The sequence below is a fragment of the Megalobrama amblycephala genome, linkage group LG10 (assembly GCF_018812025.1).
Source record: "Megalobrama amblycephala isolate DHTTF-2021 linkage group LG10, ASM1881202v1, whole genome shotgun sequence".
NCBI classification, from domain to species: Eukaryota; Metazoa; Chordata; class Actinopteri; order Cypriniformes; family Xenocyprididae; genus Megalobrama; species Megalobrama amblycephala.
In genome coordinates, this window is record NC_063053.1 from 21,812,452 (window position 1) to 21,825,652 (window position 13,201).

The 13,201-nt window shown below is 39.0% G+C and overlaps 1 protein-coding gene and 1 long non-coding RNA gene across 17 annotated transcripts in view; one reads left to right on the top strand and one right to left on the bottom strand.

Annotated features, from left to right (window-relative positions):
* Positions 1-13,201, top strand: part of macrod2 (mono-ADP ribosylhydrolase 2) — a 634,638-nt gene that overhangs the window by 290,749 nt on the left and 330,688 nt on the right. The window lies entirely within an intron of this gene.
* LOC125277146 overlaps positions 7,688-13,201 on the bottom strand; it is a 45,245-nt gene continuing 39,731 nt past the window's right edge. Inside the window, exon 3 of the long non-coding RNA XR_007186816.1 lies at positions 7,688-9,136. This is a non-coding gene — a long non-coding RNA (uncharacterized LOC125277146). The remainder of the gene's footprint in view (positions 9,137-13,201) is intronic.

A 13,201-nucleotide genomic window follows, 5' to 3' on the forward strand; every position in this document is an offset into this window, starting at 1 on the left:
GATTTAAAACCTGACATTTCAACGTTTTGTTAGACATAAGTATGACTTTTTTGTGATTAGTATTCACTAAGTTACACTTCATTTTCTGAGAACTATCAGATTGGACTTCGTTCAGAGGGAGATGAGAGATCACGCATCATGTTAGTTTTCTTTATTTTACAAAAAGCACAACATTTTGTTTTTACTCTGAGTGTATACAAATAAAAGGAGATATTCTATAGTTTCAATTGATGTATTACTTATGTCTCTATGACAAAAAATGACAGAGTATTTTAAGTCTGTTTTGCTGCAATGTGAAAAAAAACCTGCAAAACGCGCCGGCGCGTTTTTAGACCTCAGAGTGTTAACCATATTCTTCAAAATATCATCTTTTGTGTTTGGCAGAAGAAAGACATTCATTCAGGTTTTGAACTTGAGCGTGAATACTTGATGAAGAATATATATATATATATATATATATAAATATATATATATATATATATATATTTTTTTTTTTATATATTTTATAATATTATACTGTATCATAATATATATTTTTTTTTAATTGTACCTGTCATTTTTACTTGCTGTAAAATGCTACCTGTAAAATCAGTAAAACAAACAAGTTGACTGTTTAATTCATAAAATGTTTCAAATTAAATTTCTGTCCCAAAATTATATTAAACATTATTTAATTTGAAGTGTGGTGGAAATAACTTGAGGAAACTGATAAAAATGGCAGATTTCTCCTGTGATGCATGTATTTACATGTATATTGTTAGTTAGGGCTGTGCAGCAGAGACAATATCTGTATCTATAACAATCTTAAAATGATTCTTATCTGTATTACGTTTAAAAAAGTGTGCATGTTTTTAACAGGCCGTTCACGAGAAGCTCCTTTTAAATGTTATTCTGTTTCCTTCATAGTTTTCATTTTACAAATATGCCTTGTATATCTCATAAAATAATTATTCTTAATGACATTTCTTTAAATATCAAAAATTTTCAGAGCCCATAAACTCAGATGCAGTGCTTTGGGCGATTCGAGTTTGAGTCGCAACTTTGGGACCTTTCCCATTCCTGATAAATAAATGTTTAAATATATTCTAATTAATACAATATTATTAAATGTTAAATAAAGGGAGAAACAAAACCTTTTTTCCCCAGAGTAATGTTGTATAGAGTTATGTCAGGACAATCATCAACCTCAAATAAGAGGAGTTGAACTCTATATAAAATAGCTGATTAGAGAACATGAAAGTTGAAATAAAATATTCAGTGGTTGAAAGTTGCTAAAACAACTTTTACTAATTCTACAAATGCAAATTTGAACAAATTATAGGCTAAAGAATACATAAATGCTTGCTGAGTGAGATAGAGAAACATACAGGGCCATATTTTAACGATCTAAACGCAAAGTGTAAAGCGCACGGCGCAGGTGCACTCAGGGCGTGTCCAAATCCACTTTTGCTATTTTAACGACGGAAAAACGGTCCGTGCGCCGGGGCGCATTTTTGAAATGGGTTGTCCCTATTCTCTTAATGAGTAATGGCCGTAACGTTCAATAAACCAATCAGAGTGTCATCTCTCATTCCCTTTAAGAGCGAGATGCGCTCGCGCCATGGCGGATCGCTATTTACATGGCGGAATTTGTTGGCGGAAAAGCTGAACGCTTTTCAAGCGAAGAAACCGATCTGCTCGTGCGTGAAGTTAAACGTTTAGTTAGAAGTTCAACGAAGTTACATTTTTATATTTATGTAGCCTACACAATAATATTCTTTTACACTGTAATCCTTTTGTTTTTAATATTTGGCATGTTTGTGTGATGCGCATCCCTGTGTGTAATAAGCAAAGTCAACACGCACTGTGGACGCGCCCAGAGGCACAGTTTCTACTAACGCGCTCTAACAAAAAAAATATTGCGCCATTGACTTTAGACTTTAGACCAGGTTTGAGTTGGTCTATGGCGCAGTCTATTTTCAGCTCCTTAAAATAGCAATGCGCCGGCAATGCGCCTGAACACACCTCTTTTTTAGATCAGCACGCCCGTGGGCGCACTAACTGGGGTAAATGCATTTACTAATTTAAGGACGTGGCGCTGAACGGGAAAACGCGAACGGCGCTGGACGCAAACTAGCAAACACACTTGCACTGCGCCTTGCGTTGCATTGCGCCGGGTGTATTATAGGGCCCATAGGCCTATCGTATAGCCTATCATTTTCATACAAGGTTGAAAACAGATAAATAGACACATCAAGTAGTAGAAAATGTTTATGATTTAGTATCTTACTTGATATTACTTGAGTATCTTAGTTGACAAAGCTCTGATTTCTGAGAGATGATCACACTCTGCTCATTTGAGTTTACACTCATTTACTTCACACAGTCATTACAGTGTAGTGGTTTTAGATGTTAATGTAGGCTATAATATAGTGCTGTCCCCTGGCTCAACTGTTATCCAGCAAACATAAGGAGTGACTGTGTCTGCTGAATATTTTTCCTATTATTCGGTAGAATTCGTTATTCTTTTTTAAGCCATTATCCGTGCCTGTCTGAATGAGGTATTCGGCTTCGGACACATCCCTATTGTTAGTAGACAAAAAAAAAAAAAAACCCTGTAAGACACTGGGCCAAAAGTATTCAGATCACACTCTCAACGTTGGTGTGCTCACATGACTGTTGAGTGTCTCTCCCTCCCTCCTCAGGTTCTGTTCTAAACTTCTCCATTGAGCGTGATTAATGGCTGTTCCAGTTGTAGTACGGCTATGTTCCAGACCATCCTGATTATGACTCCATCTTTCGGGCTGCGGTTCTGGCATCGCCGGTGAGTCTGCCGGGACTTCTGTGAATTTACAGCAGTTCTGTTCTGGCAGAGTGGCACTGGGACACGGTTAGGGTTGTCCTGGGCTCTGTTATGGCACCTCTGCTGCCGCGGAACTCGTGTGCGAGCTGCTAGCGATATTACAGACAGGCCAGCGGCTGCCCACGGGAGTGCTAAAACTTATTATGCCATTCCTCTTCGCTTGACGTACGGCACGGCATGCTGGGAAGACAAAACTTCCCATCTCAACTCTCTTTGTTATGGCCCATCTCTCTCTCTCTTTCTTTTTATAAATTCATTTCTCTTTCTTTCTCTTCCCTTTCTCCCCCTCCACTCACGCCAGAATAAAATTTCAGTTCCTTGTCTTCTGTTTATTTGTCAGATTTGCGGATATGGATCGCGCCGCAGGAAGTCGGATGAATGAGGAATGAACTTTGACTAGCCGATCCTTATGAAATCATGAGATATTGCGTTTCTCTCCTAGCAAGGAGCGATCGCGGTGCTTAGTACGGCACGGCGCAGCCCAACCTCTCATCTGCATGCTGCGTGTGATTGCAAATTTAAAAGCAATTGAACAGCAGTGATTTGTAAAATGACATGAATCAGCCGTTGTCTCAAATCTCATTATTGACTTGCTTGAAATGGACTTTTTTCCAGCAACAGCAGATGCTGCTTTGTGTGTATTTTTGTCCTTGTGTTTTCATCTTTGCTTTAACCACAAAGTATAATTTCAAGCTCTCTCTACCTTTGTCCTTGCTCTGCGTTATCCAGTCTCAAGAAAACCATGCGAGTGAGTGCCTTTGATGGGAAGAGCACACATGATAGTGGAGTGGTAACCAGTCTTGATTCTGTTTATTCTGCCACGTTTGATGAAGTCGTTTGATCCTCTGTTTCAAAGTCATCCAGTGTCCTTGTGAGAGCCTCTATGCTTCCTACTGATAATGATGGATGTGTCTCTCTCTTTGTGGGCCTTTTGAGTTTAACTCACTGTGTTTCTGTTCTTAACAACTGATTTGGTGGTTCTTTATAAGTAGACAAAGACGCTTTATTCTGACACAGATATCAGTTGCACATAATGACAGTTTCAATGTTCAATGACTTTCTCCAATGATATATTTAGGCAGAAATTGTTTCCATCAGATGAGTTTGTTTTACTCTAGACTTCTCATGGCTTTTACAATCTTTCTTTCTTTCTTTCTTTCTTTCTTTCTTTCTTTCTTTCTTTCTTTCTTTCTTTCTTTCTTTCTTTCTTTCTTTCTTTCTTTCTTTCTTTCTTTCTTTCTTTCTTTCTTTCTTTCTTTCTTTCTTTCTTTCTTTCTTTCTTTCTTTCTTTCTTTCTAATATGTGTGTGTCTATGCTGATTGGATTTGCTTTCCTTCATTTGCATTGAGGACCCCAGGAGTTCCCGATGTCACTGAAATAGACTGTAAAATCCCTTCACGCTGACCTACTGTTGCCCTGAAGGATTATGTTTTCTTTTAACTTCTAGATGGCAGTTAATGCATAGTAATCGAAATGCCCACAGGCCAACGGCCAGCCATGTGTCTGGAAATACGGAATAATAGCTCAAGATTATACTGTAGGAAAATGTTTTTTATCCCCCATTCAAGGAAGTTCACTCTGCCAACGGCTCACTTTGAGACCACTACGCTGGAGTGTTTTGAAATGATCATGGGCAGACTTCTGCAGAAAGCCAACGAGAAAGCTACTCCTCATTCAGTTTTCTGTCATCTTCAGATGTTTCCTGCATCTTGGCTTGAGAGCTCAGCGGAGAGAGCAGTCTTGCATTATTTAGATAGGCAATCGCTCAGAAATTCCACTGTGTTTAGACGTTCCAGGGCGTACCAGGCTAAAAATATCAGTTAGGGCCCCGCTCCTGTACTCAATGTCCATGTAATGAAATCTCCAGGTGTAGTTATTCATCTCTCGCTCACTCTCTCCAGCATTGTTGCCGTGGAGATGGATGGATGCTCAGCCGTGGAATAAATCTGCATTCGTTTGATGACGAAGCAGTCGCACAGGTGTCCAGTACCCAGCACTGGTGTACTTTGTGTGGAGACCACATGAGACGCCAACCCGAGGTGATTAGCACTGATTGGACAGACAGGGAAGAGTTATGGAGGAGCGGAATGGAATCACCTCCCCCTTGTACAAACTATGAGGGCAGTTTGTGTTGTTTTATTTTGTGTGTGTGCTTCTCAGTTTTAAGTTTGTACACTGTTGTTGTGGATATTGATATAGGCCTAGTCAAATATCCAATTCCTAATGCTCACTGTATGTGAAGCCTTTATAAGGACACACTCATATATAATTGCATTGGTATTTATGGCTGTATTTGTTGCCTTTTTTCTTCATATTTGCAGTATTAGTGTCTCATTAAAAAAACGAGTATGTGTAATTTATCTTGTGGATAATATTGTAAACAATCCAAAACAAAGTGTTGCCGTTAAACAAATGTTCCTAACACGGTTTATTGCAGTGAAACCTGCCAACGCATTTTGTATATACACTGTCTGTGTTGTCATTGCAGAAACAGATGGCATTTTTTTAGTACTTTTAAGAGTGTGTCTATTAAATCCAGTAACACTGTGTTGGGGAAGGGGTGATGCTTCCTGTGTAATAGTATTCAGAAATAGATTTTTTTGTATTTTCTCAAGGAAATGTGAGTGGCACTTGATTGTTCAATAATATCAGGGTGTTTCCAGAGTGGTTTCCAGGGCATTGCTATGCAGTTGCTAGGGTGTTCTGAGAGGTTGTTGTTCAGGTCTGTAATTTGATGGTTTTGAGGTTTAATTCATGTTCGTATGTGGGATGATTGTGTTGTTGATTTAATATAATAAATATCATATTTCATTATATTATATTATTTTGTAACATATAGACTTACCTCATGGCCTATTCTCTGCAGGGGTTTTCAATCTTTTAGATTCCACAAACCCCCAAGTACAATCATCCTTGCATGTGCGACCCCCATGCTCTATCCTTTGTAAACACCCAATTTATACACGGAAAAAATAATATTATAAATCTACAATGTGTTTTTATTAAGTTACACTTTTAAACTTTGAGTTTATTCTTGTAAAAGTAATAGCTCAAAATACATTTTGAAGTATGTAGTCTCATTATGATCTTTACTGGACTGGATGACATTGACTAGACGATGTACTGGTCTCCCCTCACTCCAGCACTCATATTGTGTGTTTACATCATTAACAGCATCCAAGTGATTGGTGTCACATGTGATAAAGAGCAGCTGTCTCAAACAGTAAGGTCTAAACTCTGCGTTCGTCCAAATACTCTCCATTTTATTTGCTAATGAAAAGCATAGAGGAAATTGCTTCTTGTTAATTCCAGGCCGCTTTTGACATGCGCATACACACTGATTTATTTGCATGCAGAGTAAGAGCAGTGAAGATCTTGAGAGCACATTAAACCTGAGACAATTAAAGAGACTCTGTCAACTCCGTCCGTTTCACTCTAACGTTCTCTCGCTCACATTGACACGGCAGCCAATCACTTGTTTACTTGCAAATAAAGTGTCTACGAGTGAAGTGAGAGTTGAATGCTTTTGAGAAAGACAGGAAGTACATTTGAACCCATCAATGTTAACAAGATGTCCACTGAGATAGCAGGGGAAAGTTAGAGAGAGATTCCGTTTGAAATGACCGAGCTGGGCATTTATCTTAACTTTGAGCGGCAAAGGCATGTGGTAGTCCCTGGTGTAGAGCACGGTTGTGTAGCATGCTGATGTACACCGCACAGGCCTTCCTTCTCAACTGTGAGAGAGAGACCGAGAGATCATACAGAATAGACGGAGATATGAAGTGACGCCCATGGGAGGCTGCTGGTCACCCGTTGCAGTTTTAAATTCTGTTCTGATTCTTTCCGGATTACCAAGGGAGCCTCATGCACACACTTGCTCTGTATACTGTATTTATTTTTATGAACTCTTCTATTTTGTTATGCAGCGCACACATTTGCACACATTCTTTGTATGGGAAAGACTTCTAAAAGATTGTGTCATGGTAACATTCTGCGAAATTCATGAGAGATTCATTCACATCCCGCTTTTATTTGTCAAGCTGTAATAAGAAGCATTTTAAACTTACACACAAGTAGATTGTTTGTTTGTTTTAAGTCTCAGTGTTGTTCTTACATTCAAAGATATGTTGTAAATAACTTTTTCACTGCATGGGACGGCTTGGTATGGCATGGAACGGTACGGCTCGCTTAAATAGTACCACCTCTGTTGAGGTTCTAAGTGTGCCGTACCGATACTAAATGTGACGTCTAAACACTGCAGATCACTGATTGGTCAGAGAGAATCGTCACTAACCGTCATTGGATTTGAAACACAAGAAATCAAACCCGCTAGATTTAAATAGTCAGTAACAGCCACTGCTAGCCTGGGTGCCAGCCCGAACCCCGCCCACAACATTTTTTGGACGGGAAGTTCGGTCTGGACTCGATCCATTGTGGAGTAATTATGCTCGGCTCCCAGAAGGCCGAGCCAATCAAATTGCCAGGGCGGGCTTTAATCGATGATGGACAGGCTATCTGCGGTTACGTAACCACCCACGTCATCAAAGAGCGCTTGGGTTGAATTGGTTTTCACCCACGATGACTGCAGCTGGAGAAGTAAGATGTTTAGATTCCGCTATCACGTCTGTAATAAAAGAAATCGACAGCGCATTAATTTTAAAAGACGAACAACGAACCGCAATCAAGGCATTTGTCGATGGGAAAGATGTGTTTGCCGTCCTTCCAACGGGATACGGCAAAAGTTTAAGTACAAGTTCAACATACGTCACTTACTGCGTTGCTCTGATTGGTTGTAGGTCTATCCAATTGAGTGCAGAGTTTTTTTTTTTTTTACTGGTTCGGTTAAGACACGCCCCATAATTCAAGTGCAATGGAGCAGTATCAGACTCACATTCTGCCTAGAATATGAGTATGACGAAGTCAGGCTAAGCCACTGCAGTATCTTTTTTTTAAACAACTTGCTTTAAATGACTTTCGCATGCAGCTTTAAAAAAGAAACGGCTGTATCGAGGTGCAGACTCTTTAGTAGCCGAGGAGCGTCCACGGCAGTAAAGGTGGCGCAACTATATCAACTATATCAAAGTACAACAACACTATAAGTGAGCCAAGCCGAACCGAGCCTAGCCAAGCTGAGTCATACCACACAGAAAATGGAAAAGTGCCAGTAGACTATTACAGAAAATGGGTTTTGCCTTGACTTTAACACAGTGAGCGTTTAAAGTATAACTCTTTGGTTGCAGCAAATGTACGTGTATTTCAGAATTTTGCAGAAAACTGTTACCACCTATACACAAAACTCCAGACTTTGGATTCCAGCTTTTTTTGATACCAATGCGAGTGGAAATGCAAATGGAATTCTAATGTAAGTGTAAAGAAGAAGACCTATGATGAGCTCATTGTGTATACATGTCTGTAAAGAACATGTGCAAATGCATGCATGTCTAGAGGATGGGAAGGTCAAGTTCTTAGACCCTGGCACACATGTGGCCAAGACACTTTCTTCACTCATATGGATGACATCAGTGAGCCAGACCATCACTAATACCAGTTTCCATTCTCACTGGCCTGGACCTCCACCCCCTTCTTGCCCCTTGGCTGCCAAGCAGATGGTCACTTATTAGTGGTAATTAAAATTCCATCGTTGATCATAGTTTATAATCATATTTAATTTGAGTCCTGTCCCATATTTAAAGGGACAAAGATATATGGCTGTCATTTAAAAGCAGCAGGAGGATCTCGGCCACCAGCAGAAGTTCATCCTTTATGCTTTTACCTGTATTGTTGAGAAATGAACCGTTTTACATACTGCTCTCCGGCTCATAGTTCCATGTTAAAAAATAGTATCGACTTGATCTGGATGAGATGAAATTTGAAAACAGCTTTCCTCGTTCATAATTCATACACACTATTCACTTGTAAATTTCTCAAAGACAGACACAGATTCAGACAGATGGCGAATAACATAAATTAATACACAGCTATCATAGATCCCGCTCTTTCTCAGGCTGTTATGAAGACAAAACGAAGGCCTTTAGTGTGGCTCAGACGAAGGGATTCACAGGAGCTATACAACTTCTCGGCATGAGAAGTTGTAAGGCAGCTAATTTGCTAGCATTGTCATTAGGAATCATGGGGGAAATAGCCCAAGGCTGATTATTTGATTCTCAGAGAGGTCGACATTGATTGTTTGCAGCAGAAAAGAGAAACAAATGATTTTACCATTCTGTCTGATAACCGAGGGCATCAGTTCACCACCCACATCAACACTTTAGCCATGGCTTGACAAATTTGCTCCTGTAAAGAATATAGAAAAAAACAACTGATATACTCTGAAATTTTTAAGATGTCATTACTGTAACATTGAGTTTGAAAGCAGCTGTCATGTGAAGATAATAGCATATATAGATGGCTAGAAGATGTCTGTCTGAATTGTATTTTTTAATGTACTTCCAAATACATTAATAGATACAGTTATGTATATAACCTTCAGTTTCTATGCACAAGAGGTGGACTGCATCAAACCAGGGCTGTATTTACACTTGGCGTTAACACACAATCACCAAGATCCAATCAAGCAGATCGGATCATCAGCCAATCAGGACACTGCGCGTTTACATTTGTTCACATCAAGTGCCCTCTGTATCTAGATAACTGATCAGATATCTGTTTCCTGTAAACCTTTTAAATTAGGTCTGTAATATTCTTTATCACAGATGTTCGAAAGGCAGAACCTTCAGATGGCCTGATAGCATAAAACAATATTTGCTTCAGCCTCTATCAGGGCCAGTGCTAGCATGTGGTATTTGTGTCGATCACAAATATGTTACTTAATCTATCTTAGTTCAAATTAATTGAAGTTTCTTAAATGAAGGAATATTTCCAGAGTTTATTTTTCAAAAATAACTGGGTTGATCATGTTAATGGAGTCATATCATCCAGGTTTAAGTGCAAAGATTATACAAACCCGATTCCAAAAAAGTTGGGACACTGTACAAATTGTGAATAAAAAAGGAATGCAATAATTTACAAATCTCATAAACTTATATTTTATTCACAATAGAATATAGATAACATATCAGATGTTGAAAGTGAGACATTTTGAAATGTCATGCCAAATATTGGCTCATTTTGGATTTCATGAGAGCTACACATTCCACAAAAGTTGGGACAGGTAGCAATAAGAGGCTGGAAAAGTTAAATGTACATATAAGGAACAGCTGGAGGATCAATTTGCAACTTATTAGGTCAATTGGCAACATGATTGGGTATAAAAAGAGCCTCTCAGAAGTCAAGATGGGCAGAGGATCACCAATTCCCCCAATGCTGTGGCGAAAAATAGTGGAGCAATATCAGAAAGGAGTTTCTCAGAGAAAAATTGCAAAGAGTTTGAAGTTATCATCATCAGTGCATAATATCATCCAAAGATTCAGAGAATCTGGAACAATCTCTGTGCGTAAGGGTCAAGGCCGGAAAACCATACTGGATGCCCGTGATCTTCGGGCCCTTAGATGGCACTGCATGACATACAGGAATGCTACTATAATGGAAATCACAACATGGGCTCAGGAATACTTCCAGAAAACATTGTTGGTGAACACAATCCACCGTGCCATTCACCGTTGCCGGCTAAAACTCTATAGGTCAAAAAAGAAGCCATATCTAAACATGATCCAGAAGTGCAGGTGTTTTCTCTGGGCCAAGGCTCATTTAAAATGGACTGTGGCAAAGTGGAAAACTGTTCTGTTGTCCGACGAATCAAAATTTGAAGTTCTTTTTGGAAAACTGGGACGCCATGTCATCCAGACTAAAGAGGACAAGGACAACCCAAGTTGTTATCAGCGCTCAGTTCAGAAGCCTGCATCTCTGATGGTATGGGGTTGCATGAGTGCGTGTGGCATGGGCAGCTTACACATCTGGAAAGGCACCATCAATGCTGAAAGGTATATCCAAGTTCTAGAACAACATATGCTCCCATCCAGACGTCGTCTCTTTCAGGGAAGACCTTGCATTTTCCAACATGACAATGTCAGACCACATACTGCAACAATTACAACATCATGGCTGCGTAGAAGGAGGATACGGGTACTGAAATGACCAGCCTGCAGTCCAGATCTTTCACCCATAGAAAACATTTGGCCCATCATAAAGAGGAATATGCGACAAAGAAGACCTAAGACAGTTGAGCAACTAGAAGCCTGTATTAGACAAAAATGGCACAACATTCCTATTCCTAAACTTGAGCAACTTGTCTCCTCAGTCCCCAGACATTTGCAGACTGTTATAAAAAGAATAGGGGATGCCACACAGTGGTAAACATGGCCTTGTCCCAACTTTTTTTAATGTGTTGATGCCATGAAATTTAAAATCTACTTATTTTCCCCTTAAAATTATACATTTTCTCAGTTTAAACATTTGATATGTCATCAATGTTGTATTATGAATAGAATATTGAAATTTGAAACTTCCACATCATTGCATTCTGTTTTTATTCACTATTTGTACAGTTTCCCAACTTTTTTGGAATCAGATTTGTAGCATGCAATGAATGTATTGTCGACAGAAATGGGAGATTATTTATAATAAACATGCTGATACAATAACAACATATAACATTAAAAATTAAATTCAAAGTGCATTTTAATTATTCCTCTGGCAGTAAGTAACTTCAGCAGTGTGCAGCTCTTCATTTAGATTTCACGACTGTGATTACACCGGCAGTGGTTCAGATAATGTTGCACAATTAAAGTGAAAGATGACTCACAGGGTATTATGTAAGTCTAATTAAACTTCTAAATGTTGTCAAGTTCAAAGTTCAAGTTTAATTTCTTGTCAAAACTGAATTCATCCTTTATTTTTTAACAGCCTTCAGAGAGAGTGGGCGGAGATTTGTCGACCTGTGAGTGCAGATACGATTGCTAGTTTGCGTTTACATTACACTGCAATCCGATCACAATGTGTCCTCAACTACCTCTGGACCAGGAAACACTGATCGAATTACATTCTGATCAGAAATGTGATTAAACTTGTCTTTTCAATGAGTATGTGAACAACATCCGGATACAGCTAATAGCTGGTAATAGTTGTATAGAATTTAGTTTTATCAAGGACTCTTTAAATATTTTAAACCTTTAGAATCACCACTTTAATCAGAACAACATACAAGTAGAGCTTTGAAATGAGCAAATTAAAATGGAAGATTGGATCCTCTTGAATTCATTGCCAAACGACATACTTCTTTTTGTATAATTTAATAATAGTGACTGAACTTTTTGAAAATGGAAAAAGTATAATAAAGGTGTATCAAATGTCATGATTTGTATAGAACTGTAATTAGGTGCTTCTTTTGTATTAGGTTTTTGCCCACTGTATCTATAGTTAAGTGTAATGGTCAGTTTAAGGGCCCTATTTTAACAATCTAGGCGTTAAGTGCACTTAGGGTGTGTCCGAATCCACTTTTGCTAGTTTAAAGATGGGAAAAAATCGTCAACGTGCCCGGCGCATGGTCTAAAAGGGTTGTCCCTAATCTCTTAGTGAGTCATGGGTGTGTTATAATCCAATCAGAGTCTAATCTCCCATTCCCTTTAAAAGCCAGTTGCGCTCACCATGGCTGATTCACTATTTACATGGCGGATTTTGCAAGCGGAAAAACTGAACACATCTCTAGCAAGGAAATAGATCTGCTCGTGTGTGAGGTTAAGCACACAAGCATTTGGCATGTTTGTGTGCTGCTGCGCGTACCTGTGTGTGTAATAAGCAAAGTGTTCACGCGTTGTGCACCAGCCTATAGGTGCATATTACTAACGTGCCCTTTAAATAACAAAACAAAACAAAACAAAAACAATTGGGGGCGCACAAATGGGTGCAAATGTATTTGGTGTTTAAACAACGTGGCGCAGGATGTGAAAATAATAACTGCATCAGGCTGGAACTAGCAAAAAATCACTTGCATCGAGCCTGGCGCCGCATTGCGCCACATTGTGCCGGGTGTGTGATAGGGCCCTAAGAGTAAGGGCTCAGGGAATGCAGTGTGAAAGTATTTACTTTGACTTTTGAGCCAGTGAGACACTGACAGGATGAGCTAATGACTGGAAATCCTGTCCAACTGCTCCTCTACTCAATTATCGATTTGTTGTCATGAATGTTGAGTAAAAAAAAAAAAACTGTCTTGTCCATGTCAGCTGTACGATAGTCAGTTAAAAGCAAAACTGTTGTATAAAAATTCTTATAATGTCAGTCAAGCAATCTGAAACACTAGCTTTTTTCATGTGCTTACAGTGCATCACACTGACAAGATTTCTCAGATTAAAGCATGCTAGATTTAGAAAATGTATGAAGTATGTATCAGACGATCAGAAAAAA